We start from the raw sequence: 24,167 nt of genomic DNA, 5'->3' as shown, positions 1-24,167 counted from the left end.
GACTATTTACTCAGGTGACTGTAAAGATTGGAAAGAACCCCCTGGTATATTGAGGACTGTGGGACACAGAATCTCAGTTGACATTGACCCCTGGAGACCCAAAGCATCATCCTTACCCCACTGCTGGGGTGGGACCCTGTGTGAGTCAGGTGGTAAGTAGAGTCCCAGTCAAAGTCCAGGGTCCTGTGGATCCACTCTGTCTAGTCAGAAGCAATGTGGACTGTGTGGACATCCTGCGGAGCACCCTTTGGTCTACTGCATTGATGACATCACGCCAATTGGTCAGGATGAGCAAGAAGAGCTGGCACAGCTCTAAAAGCCTCGGGAAGACACATGCATGCTACAGCGTGGAAGATAATCCCTACAGAAATGCAGGGGCCTACCGCATCAGTCAAGTTCTTAAGATTCCAGTGTTGGAGAGACATGCCAGGACATCCCTTCCAAAGGAAAAGACATACTGCTTCATCTTCCATGCCTTATCGCAAAGAAGGGATCAGAGACCTGGGAGGCCTCTTCAGCTTGTGAAGACAATGCTTTCCACACTAGGAATAGTGCTCTGGCCCACATACTGGGTGACAAAAAACTGCCAGCTCTGAATGGGGCCCAGAGCAGGAAAGGAGTAGCCCCAAAATCTTAGTTCACACTGTTACAATAAAATGCCACATATCAGGTAGCTAATAAACAACATTTATTTCTCATGATTCAGAAGTCTGGGAAACCCAGGATCTCAGTATTTGGTAAGGGCTTCCTGATTCTTAGATGTCTGTCTTTTCACTGTGTGCTCACATAGAAGCAAGGAGGTGTCTCTCTTGGACTTCTTTAATAAGGACACTTAATACCATGCATGAGGGCTCTACCCTCCTGACCTACTCACCTCCCAAAGACCCCTCCTCCTAACACCATCATACCGGGCATGAGGATTTCAACCTATGAATTTTGGAGGGACTAAAACATTCAGACAATAGCACCCAATCACCATCACTCTCAGTGACTCACTGGGGACTTTGCACTGACTGTTTCTACAACTCTGGGCTCTGCAGGGTTTGCGGTTCTAATCCCCAGAGGGTTATATTTTTCCCAGAAGGGTAACATTGAGTTTCATGCTATGGCTGCCACCTGGTCACTTTGGATTCCTTGTACACAGGGAGCAGCAAGCAAGAAGAGAAATGACCATGTTGTCTGGGGGTCATTGGCCCTGATTAGGGAAGAGGTAACCTGCTACTACCCAGTTTGGGCAGGGAGGAATATGTGCAGTGACCCACCCGGGCACATCTTGCCTAGTTTTGACCTTGAATGGACAAATGTAGCAATTTTGACCTGAGAAGGTACCTCACACCCCTCAGGGGCTGGGGTTTGGGCTGTGCCACTGGGTAAGCCACTGAGACCAGTAGAGGTAATGGCTGAGAGCAAAGGGGGATTCATTATTATATTCAGGTTGAGACCAGATTCTTCCCAGGCAGCCCCCAGGAATGACTGAGCCCAATGTGGGTACCAGGACTGGCCATTTCTGCTCCATGTTGCTCAGTTGCTCAGTCATGTCCGCATCTTTGCACCCCCATGGACTCCAGCACGCCAGGCTTCCCTGTCCTTCACCATCTCCTGGAGCTTGCTCAAACTCGTGTCCATTGAGTCAGTAATGCCATCCAACCATCTCATCCTGTTATCCCCTTCTTCTCCTGCCTTCAATTTTTCCCAGCATCAGGGTGTTTTCCAGTGAGTCAGCTCTTCACATCAGTTGGCCAAGGTATTAGAGCTTTAGCTTCATGGAGCTTCTGCACCATAGACTCCTCTCACTGGCCATCTTTGTCCCAGACCTCCCTGCTGGGCCTGCTGAGATTGTCAGAGCTGCACCATGATTTGGGATTCTCCTCGCCCAATCCTGCTTCCTCGCTCTGTATCTTTCTCAGGTATCATCCCCAATAAACTTCTTCTATGGTTAACTTTGTCTTAGCATCTGTTTCCCAAAAGACCCAAACCAATACACACAGGCAGTAAAATATATTAACAAGGAAAAATTAAAACTACATATGTATATATCACATACTATAATTACAAAGATTTTTTACATTTACATAGATAAAACCTGGAAGAAAACATAGAAAAATAAAACTGATTGATCTATTAGAATAATAGGATTGCAAATGAATTTTTAACAACCTGTCCTTTACTGTTAACATTGTTTATAGATTACACAAAAATAAGGAGAAAATAAGAATGTTGGTTCTGAGTCTACTTTCTGCCTCTTAAAACCTATGGGAATTTGGACAACTGAGTTTTAATTTCCCTGTCTGTAACATAAGAATAATTGTGAAAATAAAATGAATTTAGGATTATGAACACACTTGGCTATTATACACCACCATGAAGTTTGCAAAGTATTGTTTGTATTGTTGGCTGGGATCTCATATATGAGGAAGTTGGTCAACCCATAAATGTTTGTTAAGAGTCTGTTATGCATCAGGTATCATTTATGTTAGTTTTCCGTGGGTGCTGTAACAAATTAGCACAAATTTAACAGCTTAAAACAAACAAATTTATCATCTTACAGTTCTAGAGATTAGAAATCCTAAAATCATGTTGTCACAGGACTGTACTCCTTCTAAAGGCTAGTAGAGAATCTATTTCCCTGTCTTTTCCAGCGTCTAGGAGCTGTCTACACTCTTTAGCTCGTGGCCCCTTCCTCCCTCTTCAAAGCCAGCAGCACAGCACCTGCCAGTCCCTCTCCCACTTTTGATTAGCTGCTTCTGTTGTCTTATCTCCTCTGACACTGATCCTCTTTCCCTCTTATAAAGACCCTTGTGATTACATTGGACCCACTTGGAAAATGCAGGATATTCTCCCTACTTTTAACTCCCCATCCTTAACTTAAATCTGCAAAGTCCCTTTAATGACCTGAGGTAGCATACTCAGGAGGTCCTAGAATTTGGACGTGGCCGTCTTTTGTTTGTTGTTCAGTCACTAAGTTTGCATCAAACTCTTTTGCGACCCTTGGACTGCAGATATACAGTACTGAACAAGACAGGCGAGGAAAGAACCCTGCCCATCACTCCCCCTGGGACTTGCGTGTGTGTGTGTGCATGCGCGCTCAGTCATGGTTGACTCTTTTCAACCCCACGGACTGTAGCCCACCAGGTTCCTCTGTCCATGGGATTTTCCAGGCAAGAATACTGGAGTGGGTTGCCATTTCCTTTTCTAGGGGATCTTCCCTGCACTCGGCAGAGTGCATGCTTTCCTCTGTTCAGTCTTGCCACAACAAAGATTTGAAACGAAGGACCAGGGTTACAGCTCAGAGTTTTATTTGGCAAACAAAGGATAATACACCCCGGAGGCATGAGGGCAGGCCAACCCTGGAAGGAAAGGCCTCAGCCTGTCTTGGCTCCCTCTTTTTATACCTTTTGTCTCCACCCCCTGAGCCTGCCCTTTGCAAATTAAGACTAGCGTAACACCTATCAATGATCAGGAAGAGGGAGTGTTTATTTCACCTGAGGTTCCCATTCTGGGTCCATAAATTTTTCCTTTGCTCCCTTTTCAAGGACTTTTTCCTCTTTTTGTCTTTTGTGTGTGTGTGTGTGTGTGTGTGTGTGTTAGTCGCTCAGTTGTGCCCGACTCTTTGCGACCCCATGGACTGCAATCCACCAGGTTCCTCTGTCCATGAGATTTTCCAGGCCAGAATACTGGAGTGGGTTGCCATTTCCTTCTCCAGGGGATCTTCCCAACCCAGGGATCGAACCCGGGTCTCCTGCATTGCAGGCAGATTCTTTACCACTGAGCCACAAGGGAAGCCCATTTTGTCTTTCAGCCACCACCATTTTGGACTCCTTTTTCCTATTCTAACAACCTAACATTCCCAACCAGGGATCAAACCTGCATCTCCTGCATTGTCAGGCAAGTTCTTTACCACTGAGCCACAAGGGAAGCCCATTTTGGGGAAGCCATTACACTACCTGATTGTGGCAATACAATGTCGAAAACAGGAGGTAAGATCCCTGCTCCCATGGAGATTCTCTTCCAGTGTAGGAGAGACAGAAAATAAACAGATAAAGGAATTGACAAAACACTGGTAAGTGCTATGAAGACAGTTTTTAAAGGGCATCATGATGGTGACAAGTTTTGGGGACTGATCTGACCAAAAGCAGGAACTGGCTTTGGAGGCACAGCCTGAAGGATTAGACAGCAATTACTAGCACACTTGGCTCTTTTCCCTCTAGTCCTTTGGAGATTTTTGGTGAATTGGGGGGCCTGTTAGTTCAGGAAGTGAGGTGATGTTTAACCCTCCTCACTTATGAACGAGCTTTATTAAGCAGACAAGTTCCAACTCACAAAGTAAATATTGATTTGTTACCCTCACCCCAGGGATTTTTATTCTCTAGGCTTTCTGAATTTCAAGTTGAGATCAAGAACCAAGCCTGCCTCTTTAGGGATAAGAACAGCACCCAGCACTATTTCAGGCATACTGTCTGGCATAAAAACCCTAAGACTGCCAGGTGATGGCAGAGACCACAGTGGGAGTAATTTCAGCCTTACTCGATTAAATTTAATTCCTTTGGAAATGATTTACAAAACCTCTTCAGAAAAGTTTAAAGTAAACTGGCCTCAGCCAGGATTTGGTTCACTGCTGAGGCCCCAGATCCATCTATGTGGTGAGTCGTACCGGTGTCTCTCGAGTTCTGTAGTGTATCAGGAGGATGCAGAAATGTGACCCTTGGCAGCAGCAGAATGGCAGAGCAACAGGCCTTCCTAGGAAAAAGCCATCTTTCTCTCCAGGCTGTGGAAGAGAGGGTCTTCAAAAGGAGAGCATGACCTCAAGAAGAATTACAAACAGTTTACAAAAAGAACACAACACTCTCACCCCCAGCTAACCAAAAACTTTCTTTCTCCTTTTCAGTCTTCCCCCTGAGAGAAGGAATTCCTTAGTTTATCCTGGGATGTGGCTGGAAATCTTACAGTGTTCTCTTTGTATCTTGTCTCCCTAGATTGACCTTTATTTTCCCCTCAAATAATTTATTTCAAAATGACTTTCTCTTGGATTGGAAAGATAAATTAGATGAATTTATATATGCAAGTAAATATATATATATATATATGTATGTATATATGTGTGTGTTAGTCACTCAGTCGTGTCTGACTCTTTGTGACCCCAGGAATTGTAGCCTGCCAGGCTCCTTGGTCCATGGGATTCTCCAGGCAAGAATACAGGAGTGGGTTGCCATTCCCTTCTCCAGGGGATCTTCCTGACCCAGGGATCAAACCTGGGTCTCCTACACTGCATGCAGATTCTTTACCATCTGAGCCACCAGGGAAGCCCTGTGTATGTATTTGTGTATATATATGTTATATATAATCCAAACTCTGTGATTGAAATAATTTTACATGTAAGATTCTGTTTCCCTTTTTCTAAACAGCTTGATTGAGGTATAATTGACACACAGTGAACTGCGCACATATAAATATACAATTTGACTATATATATATATACATACACACACACGTCTGTGAAATCCTCATAATCAAGAAGGTGAGAGGGTGAATGTACGCATCCACCAAAAACTGGGCTGTGGGATAGGGTGGAGGTAGCTATGTTCTCCCTAGATTTTAAACTCTTGTTATCAATTTGTGCTCTTGAGTAATGAGACAAGATGAATCATTCATAAAAATTTTTTTCCATAGAAGCAGGCTGACAAAAACAACTTCCCACCCACTTGGCAGACGGTCAGTAGTTCATTAACCTAAATCATGTCACTGCACTGTCAGCCCCCTTTCTTCACTGTGCAGGGTACTCGGCTGGAATGCAAGGGCTGGGAAGAGTGCCCAGCTGGTGTCCCAGGCCAGTTCTTGGCTTCCCTGCATGGGAGCAGGAAGGGATTTTTGCCCTCAGTGCCCTGCCAGATCTGCTCTCCTGCAGTCCATCATCATCGGGTACCTTATTATTCAGTTTAGGGCCTCAGGTATAAGTTCCTTCTTCCCCTCTGGCTCTTCAGTTTTCCTCATGGTCTCAGAGGAAGAGATATTTATCTATCGTTCATTCTAAAACCAGCCTCTCCTCTTAGTGTCTAGACTTAATAATTTCTGTTCCTTTCCACCATTCAGCAATATTTATTGAAAACCCATTAGGTACCAGACACTGTTTTAGGCTTCTGGAATATTAAAGAAGTCAAACCAGACAGAAACCCCTGCCTTTCATGAGTTGACGTCTTAAGTGAAGTAGGACAACTGAAAGCTAGAATCTTATTTCCACTAACCTCCCTTTCTTCTCTATCATCTTCAATAATTCGTCCCTGTGATACCTTCCTTATGACCTGAAGATGTATAGGAGAAATTTAGCCCCATTCTTTTGCAGATTGAAGCTGCTGTCTTCTTTCTTTCCTTTCTGTTTACTATGTCTGAGTCAAGCACTTTATTTTATGCGAGGGTTCCAAATCCTCTCGTCCCTCCTCTGCAGGTGAGTTCAGAAACTGAAGACTTTTCTTAGTCCTCCCTACACTGAATGGCTTCCTAGTGTTCCATATTCCTTCCTCCTTGGGTTCCTACACCAACGGTCTGTCCGTAATCTACGACTCCAGCTCCTCCCCTGCCTCCTACGTGGGAGTGTCTTCCCCATCTCCTGACTGTGGGCAAGGTCTTTTCCTCTGCCCCCACTCTTCTCTCTCACTCTCATGCTTCCTACTGACACCTCCAAAAGTAGACAACATGTCTCCAAGCTCTCTTTTAAACACTGACCTCTCATCAGCGTACGAAATCTGTATTTCTAAATTGCTCCAGGATGTCTGCACTTGTGCATCTCACCTTTACTTAGGACACATACAAACCAGGTGCGCTAAATTCCCCAGTAACCGGTTCTCCTTCCCAACCTCCCTGACTCTGCTAATTATAGTGGAGAAGGCAATGGCACCCCACTCCAGTATTCTTGCCTGGAAAATCCCATGGACGGAGGCTGCAGTCCATGGGGGTCACGAAGAGTCGGACACGACTGAGTGACTTCACTTTCACTGTTCACTTTCATACATTGGAGAAGGAAATGGCAACCCACTCCAGTGTCCTTGCCTGGAGAGTCCCAGGGACCGGGGAGCCTGGTGGGCTGCCATCTATGGGGTTGCACAGAGTCGGACACGACTGAAGCGACTTAGCAGCAGCAGCAGTAGCAGCTAATTATAGTCCTCCTTCTCTCCGGTATCAGGAGCAACTCCAGGCTTAGAATTGTACCAGAGACTAGCTGCTAAGAAAACTAGCCAGCTACCCTGATTCAGGGGATAAACAAACAAACAATTATATAAATAAATAAAGCAAATTTATGGGAAGATGTGGGGGTTAATCCTAATCTTAGGGAAAGGAGTCTAGAAAACAGTCTTTGATTTCAAAGGAAGACTTAATCAATACTAGGTTGAAGTCAGAGGACAAAGAAGGAATGTGCAGGGTACTGGAGCGAATGCAGAGGAAGCGGAGGGTGGCTGAGCGCCTCAGAAAAGGGGGATTTGAAGCAGGAAGAGAGGGAAGATAGGAATCTAGAGTCAGTTATTTGCTGATCCTCTATCCTGGGACGGCTAGCTCAGATAGGATTTTGCTCCCATGAGTGAATTGATGTGGAATGACAGTGACAAAAATCAGGAAACTCAATTGTCACAGCCAATAAGAAGCTAAAAAAGACATTACCAATGGTATCCTGGAATAGAAAAAAGATATGAGACTAAAAACCAAGGGAATCTGAAGAAAGTATGGACTTTGTCAATAGCAATGTGTCAATATTGGCTCATTGATTGCTATAAATACACCATGTTAATGTAATATGTTAATAATAGGGAAAATTGGGCATAGGGTATCTGAGAACCATCTCTTACTTACTATCTTTGCAACTTTTCTGTAAATCTAAAATTATTCCTAAATCATTTATTAAAAAATAAAAGCAGTAAACTCTAATGAACTCTTGATTTTGAAACTTCAGCTCCCTAAGCTCGTGGTGAAGGACCTATCACTGAGAGAACTCCTGTCGGAGAAACCTGGTAAAGACACTATTATTATTCCCCAAATCTAGAAACATTGCTGTTGTCTTTTGATGTCTTCCTTTCCCAGGCCCTTTACATCTGAGCTATCATCAAGTAATATTGATTAAGAAAGGTTTTTTTTTTTTTGGTTATACCACTCAGCTGGCAGGATCTTAGCTCCCCCCAGACCCCAGCAGTGAAAGCGCAGAGTCCTAATCAGTGGACCACCAGGGAATTCCCTGTTTGAAATTTAAAATATCTCTCATCCAGAAGTTTCAGTGTATAACACAAAAATCTTCATTTCTGTTTTGGAAAAAACAATGCTGCAAATAAAAGCAAGCGACTCATAAGTCAGGATTATTTATAATTATTATAACAAGCAAAGGGTTCATTTCTTTAATTTATACAAAGTACAAAGACAACCTAATAGGAAAATGAAGAAAGGATAGCAATAGGAGATGCAAAAACAGAGAAAAAATGATTAATAAACATGCGAAAAAATGTGCAGCTTCACACATGATTAAATACATGCAAATTAAAATAACTACAAAACACCTCTTTCGTTTGTCAGCTGCTCAGTCATGTTTCTTTGCAACCCCATGGACTGTAGCCAGCCAGGCTCCTCTGTTCATGGAATTCGCCAGGCAAGAATACTGGAGTGGGTTGCCATTTCCTTCTCCAGGGGATCTTCTCAACCCAGGGATTGAACCCGGGTCTCCTGCATTGCAGGCAGATTCTTTACCACTGAGCCACCAGGGAAGCTCAAAATACCTCTTCAGCTGATGAGATTGGCAAATTTTTTTTTCCATTATTATTTTTTTAGAACGGTATTGTTTGGTCAATAAGTTATATCCAACTCTTTTGTGACTCCATGGACTGTAACCCAGCCGGCTTCTCTCTCCATGGGATTTCCCAGGCAAGAATACTGGAGTGGGTTGCCATTTCCTTCTCCAAGGGATCTTCCATTCTTTACCACTGAGCCACCAGGAAAGCCCAGATTGACAAATTTTTTTAAGTTTGGAAATTTGTGAAGTTGGCAAGCTGTATTTAAGAACATAAATTCTCAAATGTTCTTGGTATGAGTAAGAACTGGTACAAACTTTTTAGAGAGCAACAAGGCAATAATGATCATTATTTGAAATACAAATATACTTCAATCTAGCAGCAATTCTACTGCTAGTTTAGTGTATGAATATAATTGGATGATATGCCAAAGCGTGTGTGTGTTTAACAAGGGTAGTTCTTTTGGCATAATTCCTAAAAGCAAAAATTCATAAACAAAGTATTGTCCAAAGTAACTGGAGACTTGAAAAATAAATCATGATACATCTACACCACAGATGTTAAAAGGATGAAAGTAGATTTATATATGTCTATATAAAAATACCACCGAAGATTGAGTTTTTAAAAAAGAAAACTATAAGAAGGAAAAAAGGGTATTTATAATATGATCTCATTCATGCAATTAAATATGCATACACAAACATAAAGACAAGACCAGCTACATAATTTGTAACCTAGTGCAAAGTGAAAATGACATGAGGCCTCTTGTTCAAAAGTTAAGAATTTCAAGGTAGGGGGAAGGGATAAATTAGGAGTATGGGATTAACAGATACACATTACCATATATAAAATAGATAAAAACAAGCAACAAGGGTTCACTGTATAGCACAGGGAACTATATTTTATATCTTATAATAACCTATAATGGAAAATAATCTGTTTTTATATAAAATAAATATTTTATTAATTTTATTTTATATAAAATTATGTATAGTATATACATAACCAAATCAGTTTGCTGTATATTTGAAACTAACACAATATTGTAAATCAACAATAATTTTTGCTTTTAAGTTAGGAACTTCAGGACAATAACAGCAGCAGAGCATTAAACCAAGCTCAAGGCCCTTCCGAATACAATCTGTATGACTGGACAAGTCACATGGTTGAGAAACTGGTCCTCTCTCTACCTTTGGTTCATCCTCATGACTTGTAAGTTCTGTATTTGTCAATTTGCCTACTTACTAAAATTTATCTGTAATTCCCCAATCAGTGCTCATAAGGTTTTCATGGTCATTCCCAGACAAGTCCAGAGCAACAACAAATCTGAGTCATGGGACAGCTGAGGCCCAACAGGGCAACACTCCGCCTCTTGTCTCAGCTCTCATCCTGCCAAGTGTCCTGTTCACGGTCTGTTCAGAGCTGTGTGGTTTTCAGGTTGGTTTTTGTTGGTGATTTCACTGTTCAGTGGCCCCCAACGGTAGTGCTTAAGCGCCTCCAGGTGCAAGAAGGCTGAGCTGTGCCCTACAGAGAAAACAGGTGTTAAATAAGCTTGCTTCAGGCAGGATTTAGAAGGCTGTTAGTCACGAGTTAACGAAACAATAGTTATTAAAGAAGGTGTCTTTCAACAGAAACACAAAACAAGGTTATGAATTTATTAGTTGAAAATGTTCTGATCAGAGGCTTGCAAGAACCTACCCTGTATTTCCCCCCAGGAGCAATGGTATTTGCTAATTCAGTGTTGGAAGCAACATTATAGAACGTAACCTTGAAAAAAAGAGAGTCAACTGTTTATTGACAGCTATGTGCTTAAAACTCTTCTGAGATACACAAGAAACTGTTAAAAGTGGTTGCCTTTGTGAAGCTAGACTGGAGGTGAGGAAGAGAAGGGAGATTTTGTTTTTCATTTTACGCCTTTATGTACTATTCGATTTTTTTAACTCTAAGTATGCTGTCCTGTGCTGTGCTAAGTCTCTCAGTCATGTGTGAATCTCTGTGATCCCATGGACTGTAGCCCACCAGGCTCCTCTCCCCATGGGGATTCTCCAGGCAAGAATACTGGAGTGGGTTGCCATGCCCTCCTCCAGAAAACCTTCCCAACCCAGGGATCAAACCCAGGTCTCCTGCATTGCAGGCAGATTCTTTACCATCTGAGCCACCAGGGAAGCCCAAGAATACTGGAATGGGTAGCCTATCCCTTCTCCAAGGGAACTTGCCTACCCAGGAATTGAACTGGGGTCTCCTGCATTGCAGCCAGATTTTTTACCAGCTGAGCCACCAGGGAAGATCAACTTTAAGTATAACTTACCTTTATTTTTTTGAAAATAAATTAAAAACCATATATCTCAACCAACAAAGACTGACCGTATAGCACAGGAACTCCACTGAATATTCTATAATAACCTAAATGGGGAAAAAATTGAAAAGGAATAGACACATGTATATGTATAACTGAATCACTTTGATATACACCTGAAACTGCTGCTCCTGCTAAGTCGCTTCAGTCGTGTCTGACCCTGTGCGACCCCATAGACAGCAGCCCACCAGGCTCTGCCATCCCTGGGATTCTCCAGGCAAGAACACTGGAGTGGGTTGCCATCTCCTTCTCCAATGCATGAAAGTAAAAAGTGAAAGAAGTCGCTCAGTCGTGTCCAACTCTTTGCAACACCATGGACTGCAGCCTACCAGGCTCCTCCGTCCGTGGGATTTTCCAGGCAAGAGTACTGGAGTGGGGTGCCATTGCCTTCTCCACACCTGAAACTAACACATTGTTAATCAACTATGCTTCAATATAAAATAAAAATTAAAAGAATAAATAAAACCATATACCTCAAAATTTCCCCTCATCTCCTCCATGTCTAATGCAATATTAAATTAGGTTCTCACTGCCTCAAGCCAGAATTTTTGTAACTGCCTCCTAATTGTTCTTCCTTCTAATTTTCTCTTCTCCAATCTTCATCTGCCAGATGAATCTTCCAGATAGGCCACATTCATCATGAAATGTTCCAACCACTCGTCATTGCCCAGTAAAGCAAATCTAGCTTTCAGAGTCTTATGTAATCAGACCTCAACCTTCTCCCTCCCTATTCCCCAGTTCTACTGTCTGACCATCCCTTCTCACCCCCACCTCATCCGTAGCATTGACCATGCCAGTTTCTGCCTCCATACTTTTGCCTGGATCCAGCCCACATCTCTGTCCATTATTGGGTTCCACTAAAATAGTGAAATTTCTTTTCTCCTATGATTTTTCCTGTTTTTGAATTTTTATGGCGCTAAACTACAAAAGGAGTGTTTCATTTATATGTTATCCATAACTCTCGAATTGTATATATTTATTTAAACAACACGTGTTTATGGACTTCCCTGGTGGCTCAACTGGTAAAGAATCCTCCCACAGTGTGAAAGACCTGGGTTTGATCCCTGGGTTGGGAAGATCTTCTGGAGAAGGGCATGGCTTCCCACTTCAGTATTCTGACCTGGAGAATTCCATGGAGTGTGTGTGTAGTCCATGGGGTCATCAAGAGTCGGACACAACCGAGTGACTTTCACACTATGCATTTATACTATATGTCAGACGCTATTCTTTTACATATATTACCTCATTTAATCTTCATGATGATCTTATAAAGTAGGTGGTATTATGCGTGTGTGTTCCTTGTGGCCACTTGGACTGTAGCCCGCCAGGCTCCTCTGTTTCTGAAATTTTCAGGCAAGAATACTGCAGTGGGTTGCATTTCTTCCTCCAGGGGATCTTCCTGACCTAGGCATCCAACCTGGCCAACTGCATTGCAAGAGGATTCTTTACCACTAGCGCCACCTAGGAAGCCCAGGTGGTATTATTGTTCAGTTGCTAAATTGTGTCTGATTCTGCAACGCCATGGACTGCAGCACACCAAGCTTCCCTGTCCTTCACTCTCTCCTGGAGTTTGCTCAGATTTATGTCCATTGAGGTGGTGGTGCTAACCATCTCATCCTCTGCTGCCCTCTTCTCCTTTTGCCTTCAATCTTTCCCAGCATCAGAGTCTTTTCCAATAATTGGGCTCTTTGCATCATGCGGCCAAAGTATTGGAGCTTCAGCTTCAGCATAGTCCTTCCAGTGAATATTCAGGATTGATTTCCTTTAGGATTGACTGGTTTGATCTCCTTGCCATCCAAGGGACTCTCAAGAGTCTTCTCTAGCACCACAATTCGAAGGCATCAGTTTAGTGCTCAGCCCTTCTTTATAGTCCAACTTTCACACCCATACATGACTACTTGAAAAGCCATGACTACATGAATTTTTGTCAGCAAAGTGATATCTTTCCTTTTTAATATGCTGTCTAGGTTTGTCATAGTTTTCATTCCAAGGAGCAAGTATCTTTTAATTTCATGGTTGCAGTCACTGTTTGCAGTGATTGTGGAGCCCAAGAAAATAAAATCTGTCACTGCTTCCACTTTTTCCCCATCTATTTGCCATGAAGTGATGGGACTGGATACCATGATCATGACCACTCTAGTATTCCTGCCATGAGAACTTAATGACCAGGTGGTATTATCTCCCTTCTTTTAGAAGTGGAAACCGGAGCACAGAGACGTTAAATAAGTTGCTCAAGGTCACACAGCAAATTGGAGAGACAGAATTCACACCCAGTCCAATTTCCCTGGTGGCTTAGCTGGTAAAGAATCCACTTGCAATGCAGGAGACCTGGGTTCAATCCCTGGATTGGGAATATCCCACAGAGAAGAGAACAGTGACTCACTCCAGTATTCTGGCCTGCAGAGTTCCATTGGACTGTATTGTCCATGGGGTCACAAACAGTCGGACATGACTGAATGACTTTCACTTTCAGACAAATAAACCATATACAATTCTGTTTTCTATTAAAGAGTCATGCCCTTAACCATATACAGTTTTGTCTGCTGATTGATTGCTTAAATGGATAATTGTATGACCAGTTCCTTGAGGGGATTATATCTTCCATTTCTTCTCTTGAGAGCCCCATATATCATGCTTAAGAAGGTCTTATCAACTGCCTAGAGTTTCCTGAGCCTCACTTTTATGGGAGGCTGACACTCTTAGATCTAAGGATGGGGACTTGGGACTGGGAAGTCAGGCTGAGCATGCTTCCCTTGAACTTGCTTGCTGCCTTCCTTCTCCTTAAATTCCCCATCTTCCTCCCATGGTTGGCTCAGCTAAGCCCTTGGCTGGCTTTAGCTCTCCCCACTGGACTCCACGTCACTTCTATCAAGACCTCAGTGAATCCTGTGGCCACAAGATGGAGAGATGGATGTTGGCTCCATGGGGAAGACTCAAGGTCACACGGAGCAAAAGGCAGGATTTCATTCATCTATCCAGTCTCCTGCCCTCCACCCCGCAGCCTACCCACATTGGGTCCTTCCAAAGTGCACGGAGAAATGCAGAGTTTTAAGATTCATGTAGGCCTGTGTTTGCAGCTTGGCTCTACCACTTACTGTGTCACCTTAGACAAGTTACTGAAGTTTTCTGAGCTACAGTCAGGCATCTGAATGTGATTATGTTATTGCTAATATGGCAATTGCTAAGAGTAGGCACCAGCTTCCCTGGTGGCTCAGTGGTAAAGAATCCGCCTGCCAACACAGGAGATGAAGGTGCTATCCCTGGGTCAGGAAGATCCCCTGGAGAAGGAAATGGCAACCCAATTCAGTATTCTTACCTGGAAAATCCCATGGACAGAGAAGCCTGGTGGGCTACAGTCCATAGGGTCACAGAGTCGGATGTGATTAAGCATGCATGCAACAGTAGGCACTGACTATACGCCAAGCACAGTTCTAAGCATTTTACATACAGGAACTCTCCAGTCTTCATAACTCTATGAGGAGGTGCTATTATTGTGTTGTCTTCATCTTACAGATGAGGAAACTGAAGCGCAGAGTGGTGAAGTAACTTTCCCAATAACACACAGCTGGACAAGGAGCAAGCTGGCTAACCTTTATAGCACTATCCTTTATAGCGGTAACATGCATGAAATATGTGATGTATGAGGACTCTGTAAATATCTCCTCTGTATCAGCTGGGATTAGTTTGGGCTTCCCTGGTGGCTCAGATGGTAAAGAATCTGCCTGCAATGCAGGAGACTCAGGTTTGATCCCTGGGTCGGGAAGATCCCCTGGAGAAGGGAATGGCAACCCACTCCAGTATTCTTGCCTGGAAAATCTGTGCACAGAGGAGCCTGGCGGGCTACTATCCATAGGGTCACAAAGAGTCAGACACAACTGAGCAAGTAACACTTTCACTTCACTTTCACATAAAACCGAAAATGTGAGTAAGAGTGATTTAAACAAATTGAAACTTTAGTTCTCTCCTATGGGGAAGAAGTTCAAAATAGGCATGGCAGGCCCAGTGGGGTGACTCCATCCTATCAGGGACTCAGGCTCCTTCTACGTCTCTATTCTGCTCTCCTTAGCCCATGGCTTCCATCCTCAGGGTTGTCTCCTGGTAACAAGATTTGCAGCTGCAGATACCACATCCATTCTAAGGAGCAGAAATGAGGCTGAGGGAAAGGGAAGACCTCCCAGCGAAGTCAGCCATCTTTCAAAGTTGTTCCAAGAAACCCCCTCCAATAAGCTAGGCTTACTGACACTTTGAATAATATAAGGGCTCTCTGTTAGTAAGGAGGCATGAAAGATTGGGTACTGATGAGCAGTCTCCTCTCTCACAGCATTGAGATGTCCCATCCAACCCTACACACTGACATGTCAGAGTCCTCTCATTCGACAGTCTTCTGAGATCCAACTTTCATTTCTTCTGGTTTTGTGTCAACTTCCTGTCCTATCTTCCTCACACCCTTTATTCTTTTCTTTTTCTTCTTTCTTTTTTTGGCTGTGCCAGGTCTTTGTTGTGGCATGTGTGATTTTCAGTTGTGGCATATGGGATGTCCCTGACCAGGGATTGAACCAGAGTCCCCTGTATTGAGAGCACGAAGTCTTAGTTACTGAATCATCAGGGAAGTTCCAAACCCTTTATTCTTGGGTGGGTGACAGACAAGAACGAGCATCTTCATCCTTAAACGATCCAAATGTTAAAAACCATTCATTCATTCACTTGACGAATCTTCACTGAACACCAACACTTCATCAGAAACCACATGAAGCGCTTGAGATACACAATGAAAACACACGTTCTAGGGCCTCACTTAGTAGTCTAAGGGAGAAAAATACATTTTTTAGAGAGATAACTATTCTTTACCAATCAATTACGATTCTTCTGAAGAAGGGGTGCATCACCAAGCTGAGGAGAATCAAGAAAGGTTTCACCGATGGAGTGACATTAAAGAGAGAATTGATGGACAGGTGGGAGTGGGCCCAGGAAGGATGCACATCCCAGGAAGGATGCACATCCCAGGAAGGATGGCACATCCCGGGCAAGGAGGCACGTCAGTACCTAGAGTATGCCGGGAAGACAAAGCTGGACACAGAATGCCCAGGGCGCAATGCCAAGAGATGAGATCTAAGAGGTAGGAAGGGACTGGAATGTGAATGTCCTGATGGGATTTTTATCACGGAAGTTGACTCAAGCCTGTGAGTGACAAGGAACTATTGAAGCATAAGATGGTGAGAGTCACATGTTAGATGGGGATGAGGTGCGTGAGGACAGAGGTAGGGGCCTCTGTTAGGAGGCTATTTACGTAGTTTAAGAAATGATGAACTGGGGATTTCTCTGGTGGTCCAGTGGTTAAGACTCCAAGCTCTTAACGCAGGGAGCCTGGGTTCGATTCCTGGTCAAGGAACTAGATTCCACATGTTGCAACTAAGAGTTTGCATGCCACAACTAAAAGATTGAGCATGCTGCAGCTGAAGATCCCAATTGCTACAACAAAGATCAGAGACCCTGTGAGCAGCGGCTGAGACCAAGTGCCCCCAAATACATACATATTTTTTTAAAAAAAGGAAATGATGAATTAAGACATAGTTGGGAGAATGGAAAGAAAAGTTTGAGTGTGAGAGATGAACAGTCAATAAACACAACAGTTTTCCTTCAGGCCTTAGCCGTCACATCCTTCTGGATGGTAACTAATGCCAATGGCCGTCAGTGGTCTCCAGGGTGAATGAAAGTAGGATGGATATGCTCCACATTGCTCACCCTCATCCTGGGGGCTCAGTCCTCTCTATATATGAAAATTTTCTTTGGCAACCCACTCCAGTATTCTTGCCTCGGAAATCCTGTGGACAAGAAGAGCCTGGTGGGCTACAGTCCATGGGATCGCCAAGTCAGACATGACTTAGCAAAAAAAACGACAACAGCCCTACTTCTAGATTCATAAAAACCTCCTAGGTGTTTCCTCCACGCCTTTTGCAGGCTTTCAGTAACCTGGGTTCCTAAATGGCTGCATGGAGGAGTGTTGCTCTGCAGCCCTCAGTTCAGTCGCTCAGTCATATCTGACTGAGACCCCATGGACTGCAGCACGCCAGGCCTCCCTGTCCATCACCCACTCCCAGAGCTTGCTCAAACTCATGTCCATCAAGTCCATGATGCCATCCAACAGACTCATCCTCTGTTACCCTCTTCTCCTGCCTTCAATATCTCCCAGCATCAGGGTCTTTTTCCAATGAGCCAGTTCTTCACATCAGGTGGCCAAAGTATTGGAGTTTCAGCTTCAGCATCAGTCCTTCCAATGAATATTCAAGACTGATTTCCTTAAGGATTGACTGATTTTATCTCCTTGCAGTCCAAGGGACTCTCAAGAGTTCTCTCCAACACCACAGTTCAAAAGTTATATAACCCTAGAAGCAAGAAATAAACTACTGTATGTGAGCTATGTCCTTTACTTGGATCTTTCTATTATAGCAATTATCCTAACTAACACAGCATGCTTCTACTATTTCTTTCACAAGAGTAGTTCTGCTCAGAAAGAAATTCTCAGTAAATCTTTGAAGTGGGAGGTTAAGAACAAGCTGTTAGTGTAGGATGTGGTATAGCCTCTGGATGTGCATGGAACATGGTCCAAGTCAGGAAAAATGCTTCAGGCTGTGGAGGTCCCTTAACACTAAATTATTTCTGTAGTTGGTCCTCATGCTGCAGGATCTCATTTCAAAATAAAATTCCATTTAGGAAAAAGTTGGAGGGTTTCTCTTATGTTCAAATATTAAATGGGTGTAGTAGAAAGAAGTACATGGGACTGCCTTGTATGCAGTATCTGTCTATTCAACAAAAGCTTGCTGATTCTGACTCTGAACGCCCAAGCCTTTCTGGGAGTAGGGCTCAAGCTAAGCTTGGGATGGGGGAAGGGGGTGAGGTGGGGTGTTTTCTATAACAGAGACATCTTTTCTCAGCTAAGATTTTCCCTCACTTGTTTTGTGTTAGTGTTTGTCATGCCTTGACAGCAGGAAGTCCTTTCTTTGTCTTTAATTTTAATATCTATTTGTTTATGCCTGCCCTGAGTGTTTGTTGCTCCATGTGGAATTCCACTAGTTATGGTGTGAGGCCTCTCTCCAGTTGTGGCGCATGAACTTCTTGTTGCTGCAGCTTCTCTTGTCGTGGAGCACAGCTCTAGGGCGTGTGGGCTCAGTAGTTGCGGCGTGTGGGGTCCTCCCGGACCAGCAATCGAGCCCTTGTCCCCTGCATTGCTAGGCAAATTCTTAACCACTGGACCACCAGGGAAGCCCAGGAAGTCCTTCTTGAATTATAACTTTCTTTCCTTTTGTAGGGGCTTCCCTTGTAGCTCAGCTGGTAAAGAATCTGCCTGCAATGCAGGAGACCTGGGTTCTATTCCTGGGTTGGGAAGATCCCCTAGAGAAGGAAATGGCAACCCACTCCAGTATCCTTGCCTGGGAAATCTCATGGACAGAGGGCTGCAGTCCATGGGGTTGCAAAGAGTCGGGCACGACTGAGCAACCAACACTTCCTTTTGTAATGGCAGAATCTCTCCATGTGCTCAGTGGAGGTAGAAAGAGCGCTTGCAACTGGCAGAGTGGCCTATGTCAGAGACATAAACAGAGAGATGAGTACAGACGGTCATAAATCCACTTTCTCAGAGGTAAAAGGGAAGAGCCCATATGCCTGGGTTGGCTGTTCCTTCATACAAGAGAACTGGTTCTCAAAAAAAAAAAGTGTGTGGTTAAGGAAACTGCCAGCTTTTAGCACCCTGAAGGTTTATTTAATTAGGTAATTCATTTATTTATTTACCTCCACTGACACTGAATAATTAACTTGCCTCACTGCCCTACTGCCAGAAGGCAGCAGCCATCTACCTAAGAAAGGCACAGCTACGGGCAGGTACCTGGGTTCTCCTTCTGACTTGTTCCAAATCACTAGAGGAGGATACTGTGTATATAGCTGCATCATTTTCTCCTCTCAAAACATGAAAGGAGATTGCTTTCCTCCCAGGAGAGAATACGTTTGCGTCTACAGAAGTTCCCTATAAGAAGAGTTAACTGAAGGCCATGCTGAAATAAAAAGCATATTAATTTAATCCTGATACAAGGTCAATCTCTTCTAAGTTTTAAAATGAAGACTTGGGACTTCCTTGATGGTCTAGTGGTTGACACTTCGCTTCCAGTGCAGGGGCATAGGTTCATTCCCTGGTCAGGGAACTAAGACCTCACAAGAGTGCATTTGCACTAAGTCACTTCAGTCGTGTCCAGCTTTTTGCGACTCTATGGACTATACCCTGCCAGGCTCCTCTGTCCGTGGGATTCTCCAGGCAAGAATACAGGAGTGGGTTGCCATGCCCTCCTCCAAGGGATCTTCCTGACCCAGGGATTGAACCTGTGTCTCTTATGTCTCCTGCACTGGCAGGCGGGTTCTTTACCACTAGCGCCACCCGGGAAGCCCAAGATCTCACATGCCGAGTAGCAAATAAACAAATAAAATGAAGAACTTGAAGTACATAACTACAGCACACATTTCTTTGTCTGTTTTTGTCAGTTGTGCTGTGAAGCTTGTGTGATGGGATCTCAGTTCTCTGACCAGGGACTGATCCCAGGCCACGGTAGTGAAAGTCCAGAATCGCGACCAGAATCCTAACCACTAGGTCACCAGGGAACTCCCTACAGCACTAAAATTTACGCCTGTTTAAATTCTATACTGTAATAAACTAAAGCATGAGAGAGAGAGGAAAAAAAAGGAAAGAGGAAAGCAAGAAAGAAAAAAGAAAAGTCAAATGATAAGGGACTAAGAAGTGATGAGAGGAAGTGAGAGGCAGATGGCTTTTCCAGAGCCAGGGAGGGAAAGGACAGAAACAAGACAGCGAAAGGGAGATGGGAGAACCAACCAGTGAGCAGAAGCCTTGTGCCGGGGGTTTTATATCCATCATTCCACACCTGTTCAACGTGCGTTCATCATACAGTTAAGGTTTGCAGCAGGGGAATGATATTATCAGATGGACATTTTTCAAAAGTACTTACTTCTTTATTTTTGGCCACGCTGGGTCTTTCCGGCTGTGCACAGGCTTTCTCTAGCTGTGAGCAGCGGCTGCTCTTCGTTGCGGAGCACAGGCTGTAGGTGAGCAGGCTTCAACAGCTGCAGTGCCGGGGCTCAGTTGCTCTGCAGCACGTGGTATCTTCCCAGACCAGGGATCGAACCCATGTCTCCTGCACTGGCAGTCAGATTCTTAGCCACTGGACCACCAGGGAAGTCCCACACGGTCATTTTCAAAAGACCACTGTAGCTGCAGAGAGGGCCGTGGGTGAATGCAGGCAGACAATTTTGGAGGCTGTTGGGGAAATCAAGGAAAGAGATGATGCCAGCTTGGATTGGCATGGTGGCAGGAAGAATACAGAGGAGCAGAGAAAAGTATGGAAATTTCAGGTGGAAGACGAAAGGAACTAAGCCCTTTCTATGTGTTCTCATTGTACCTTACACTTCTCTCATCATTGCCTTTATTACGTCTTACTGAAATTACCTTTTTACTCCTCTGTGTTTCCCTCTAGACTTGGGATGCCCAACATCACTCGTCATATGTGGAATCTGAGCAGTGCAATGTGAGATGTGCTCTAAGTGTAAAACACACACTGAATTAGAAAACAATTCAGAATAAAGAATGCAAATATTAATGATTTCTATATTGCTACATATTAAAATGATATCTATATAGTTGGTGGACATAAAATACATTATTAAAATTAATGTGATTGGTTTCTTTTTAATGTCTTTATGTGGCTACCAGAAAATTTTAAATTATTTATATGGCTCACATTATGCTCCTACTAAACAGCACTATGAGAGAATATAAGAACTGAGGTATCTCCAAGGCCTACCACTTATTTAAATAAGCATTCAATGAGTAAATATATTTGGCCAGGTCACATTCAAATTCTGACTGCAGGTATGTATTAATGATGAAGGCTTTCAGTGTTGGATCATATTGTTAACAATCTTGGCTTCACTGTTGGCTGAAAAAGAATGTGTTTTCTAAATCAGTTAGACCCAACATTGCCCAGAATTTGGCTAAAAACTTTAGAATACTTCTGCGACCCATCTGCTTGTCTGAGATATTTGTCTACTAAAGAACACAGTTCACCTGTGGCTCAGTCCCTCTGGAGACCGTGGCGCAGGCATGGTTCCGTAACCGAGTACCACCTTAAAGCAGGCACTCTAAAGGCAATGACTAAAACATGAAACAGAATACCTACACATCGCCATCTGTGAATCTCTTCTGAAGCTGTGACTTGATTTTCACTCAGTGGTTGAGCACCTTGCCAAATCTGAGCTGCTACGGAGCTCGGGTACTTGAGCCAAAGGAAACGAGCACAGTGTCCAGCTGACTCTGTGGTCACAGCCAATTCAAGCGGAACACTCACATGTCTTTTGAACACATCAGCACTACTCTTGTTTTATTCCCCTGCAGCTTTACATGCGCTGTGCTTAGCTGTCAAGTCACATCAATCAGAAAGAACAATTTTATGAGCCAGTAGGGGTCTGGCATGTTGTATCTCTCAGAATCCTTTTAATTAATTCACTAAAGTCTTTAAGGAAACAGCTTGGTAAATCTCTTCAGCAAGTTTCCACTGCTTAGCAGTCTGACAGCATTAAAATAAACTAGAGCTCCATGTTCTGTTTTAACCTTTCCAAACATGCTTACTACTGAATATAGCTAAGGGCAGAAACACAAAAGAAAATTCAGCCTTAATTCCTCCATGGAATCATGTGACTTGCAGAGCTCCCAGCCTACACTCTCCCAGTGAATGATGTAATGGAAGCTGGGGCCCACTAATCGCTTTTGACATGAATAACTTGAATAACTTGTAGAAACCTTTCTTCCCCCTGATTTGTGTCAAGTGAGCTTAGCTTTTCCACATTTAAGAAAACTTCTCAAGCTCCATACTAACAAGAGGCGAGGGCCTACTAGTCAAGTAGGCACCCATTTTTTTCCCCCTAAAATTTTAAGTAATCCACATTCCAAGGTCAAGAGAGCCTGCATCTGGTGAAAGGGCTTTAGGGCAGACACCTCCACGCTAAGCTTCATTGATGACGTCATTGCACTACTGGATCCCCATCCTGGTGTTTTCCCTACGTATATAGTAAGGAACATGCCATGTTCATTCATTCAACCAGTATTTACTGTTTGCCATGAGCAAAGCACTTTGGAGCATATCTAGATAAATAATAAATAGTTATCAGTTAATGAGTCCCTATTATATCCTAGGTATCTTAAAATCTACACAACACTGCAATGAGATTAACTCCATTTCATTGCAAAATAAAACAAGGTCTCTAATTTGAGTCTACATTTCACAAAGATTTCTGGTGTATAGCGTGGTATAGACGTGTGTGTGTGTGTTCTGGTGTATAGCATGGTATAGATGTGTGAGTGTGAGTGTGTGTGTGTATGTGTGTGTGCATTCAGTCGCATCTGACTCTTTTTGACCTCATGGACTGTAGTCTTCCAGGCTCCTTTGCGCATGAATACTGGAGTGGGTTGCCATTTCCTTCTCCAGGGATCTTCCCGACCTAAGTATCAAACCTGCAACTCTTGCATCTCCTGGACTGGCAGGCGGATTCTTTACCACTGTGCCACCTGGGAAGCCCGATAGACTATATGTATACATAAATGCTGTTTCTGATGAAATTGACAGGTATATCAGATCATTTAATGCTTAATACCCAACAGTATTCTGAACTAAACACTCCTTAAATGTTTGTTGACATACCAACCAGGAAAGAGAGAGACTGTCTTCCATCCACACTAAGAACAGCATGGCAAAAGATACTTAGAAATGCATGCAGCAATTAAGCAAAATTTCCTCAATCTGAATGAGAAGCTAGGTAAATTACCTACCCATCGAGATTTTTCAAAAATAACTTTAATTAAACCTGGGCTGAGTTATGATCTAAGCACTTTTAGAAAGGCCATGTATTAGAATGGAGTAAAACAAAACCTCAAAGTCATAACCCATGGAAATGTTCATTACTTACCAGGGTGATGTTTTGGGGAGTCGGCCTCCACTGGCAAAATTACTATCACACCGAAATCTTATTCTAAGTATCTGGTGAGGGTAAATGAGAGCCTTGCAGCCTGATCTTTCCAAATGTAATTTACATCTAAATTAATTTGAGAGAGAAAAGAAAGAAAAACTCTATGTTTAAAAGTCGCCTTTTAATTTTTCCTCCAGGTCACCTCTTCTGCACTCTTAATATGGCTCCCTTCACGGAGTCGGAGGCCAAAAGACCATCATGACAAAAAGAAATTATCAAAAAAAAGACGAGTCTTGACAACCCAAGCCACTCACTGGGTTCGGGAGGCCAAGGCCCCATCCTTAACTCCCCGGCCGCCAGCGCCCCCTCGCGGGCAGAGACCGCTCAACCGAGGAGAGCCGGCAGCCACTGCCCTTTGGGAGAGTTCAGGGCTACGTCTCCCCTGCGCCCCGCCTCGCTACCCCCGCCCCGTCCCGCCCCCGCCGCTGGCGCCTCCGCACCCGTTTGCAGCCCAGCCCCCGGCGTTCGCCGCTCCCGCTGCTCCTGCTGGCGCTTTCCGCACACCCACCCACACGTCAAACGCCCTCTTTTCCCCTGAAAAGTTTCTAGACGGTAGGGACTATTTTCTTCTAATGTAACCTTCCACCAAACTGGAGGGAAAAGTTACCCGAGGCCTGGGAGGGGTCGGGGCTCTGGGGGCGGGGGATGGGACCTGGCTTTTAGAAAAGAGGTCTCTTTTCAGTGAAAATAAATGATTGGGCCTCCAAGCCAGAGCTTTGTTTGCTGGGTTAACTGTAAAAGGTGCTTGATGATGCTAAATATTTAAGATAAGAGTTTTTCTTAAATTAACAAAATATATTGTACCAGATGAATGGTTCTTGTCTTCAGACCTTGCAGTTCCTTCTGTTGATTCTCATCTGAATCCCTTCTTCCCCCAGGCTCCTAAATCCTTACCTTCAGCTATAGAGAAAACAAGATCCCCTGGGAATGACTTATTAAATATCCTAGAGACCAAAGTCAAACCTAGAAACTGCTGT

At 43.7% G+C, this 24,167-nt stretch overlaps 1 long non-coding RNA gene across 2 annotated transcripts; it reads right to left on the bottom strand.

The window, feature by feature from the left end:
- Positions 1-3,274: 3,274 nt before the first annotated feature.
- On the bottom strand, positions 3,275-23,761 carry LOC138432819 (uncharacterized). 2 transcript variants are annotated; one of them, XR_011254004.1, is made up of 4 exons: positions 23,631-23,761; positions 23,131-23,256; positions 20,121-20,428; positions 3,275-4,801 (listed from the first exon to the last, which is right to left on the bottom strand). It is a non-coding gene; the product is annotated as an uncharacterized lncRNA (long non-coding RNA). The 2 variants fall into 2 exon arrangements; XR_011253999.1 differs by lacking the exon at positions 3,275-4,801 and adding an exon at positions 15,571-15,918.
- Between the last annotated feature and the right edge of the window lie 406 nt (positions 23,762-24,167).

Source organism: Ovis canadensis, chromosome 1 (assembly GCF_042477335.2).
Source record: "Ovis canadensis isolate MfBH-ARS-UI-01 breed Bighorn chromosome 1, ARS-UI_OviCan_v2, whole genome shotgun sequence".
NCBI classification, from domain to species: Eukaryota; Metazoa; Chordata; class Mammalia; order Artiodactyla; family Bovidae; genus Ovis; species Ovis canadensis.
The sequence above is the reverse complement of the archived record's forward strand: the minus strand, read 5'-3'. Positions and strand labels throughout refer to the sequence as shown.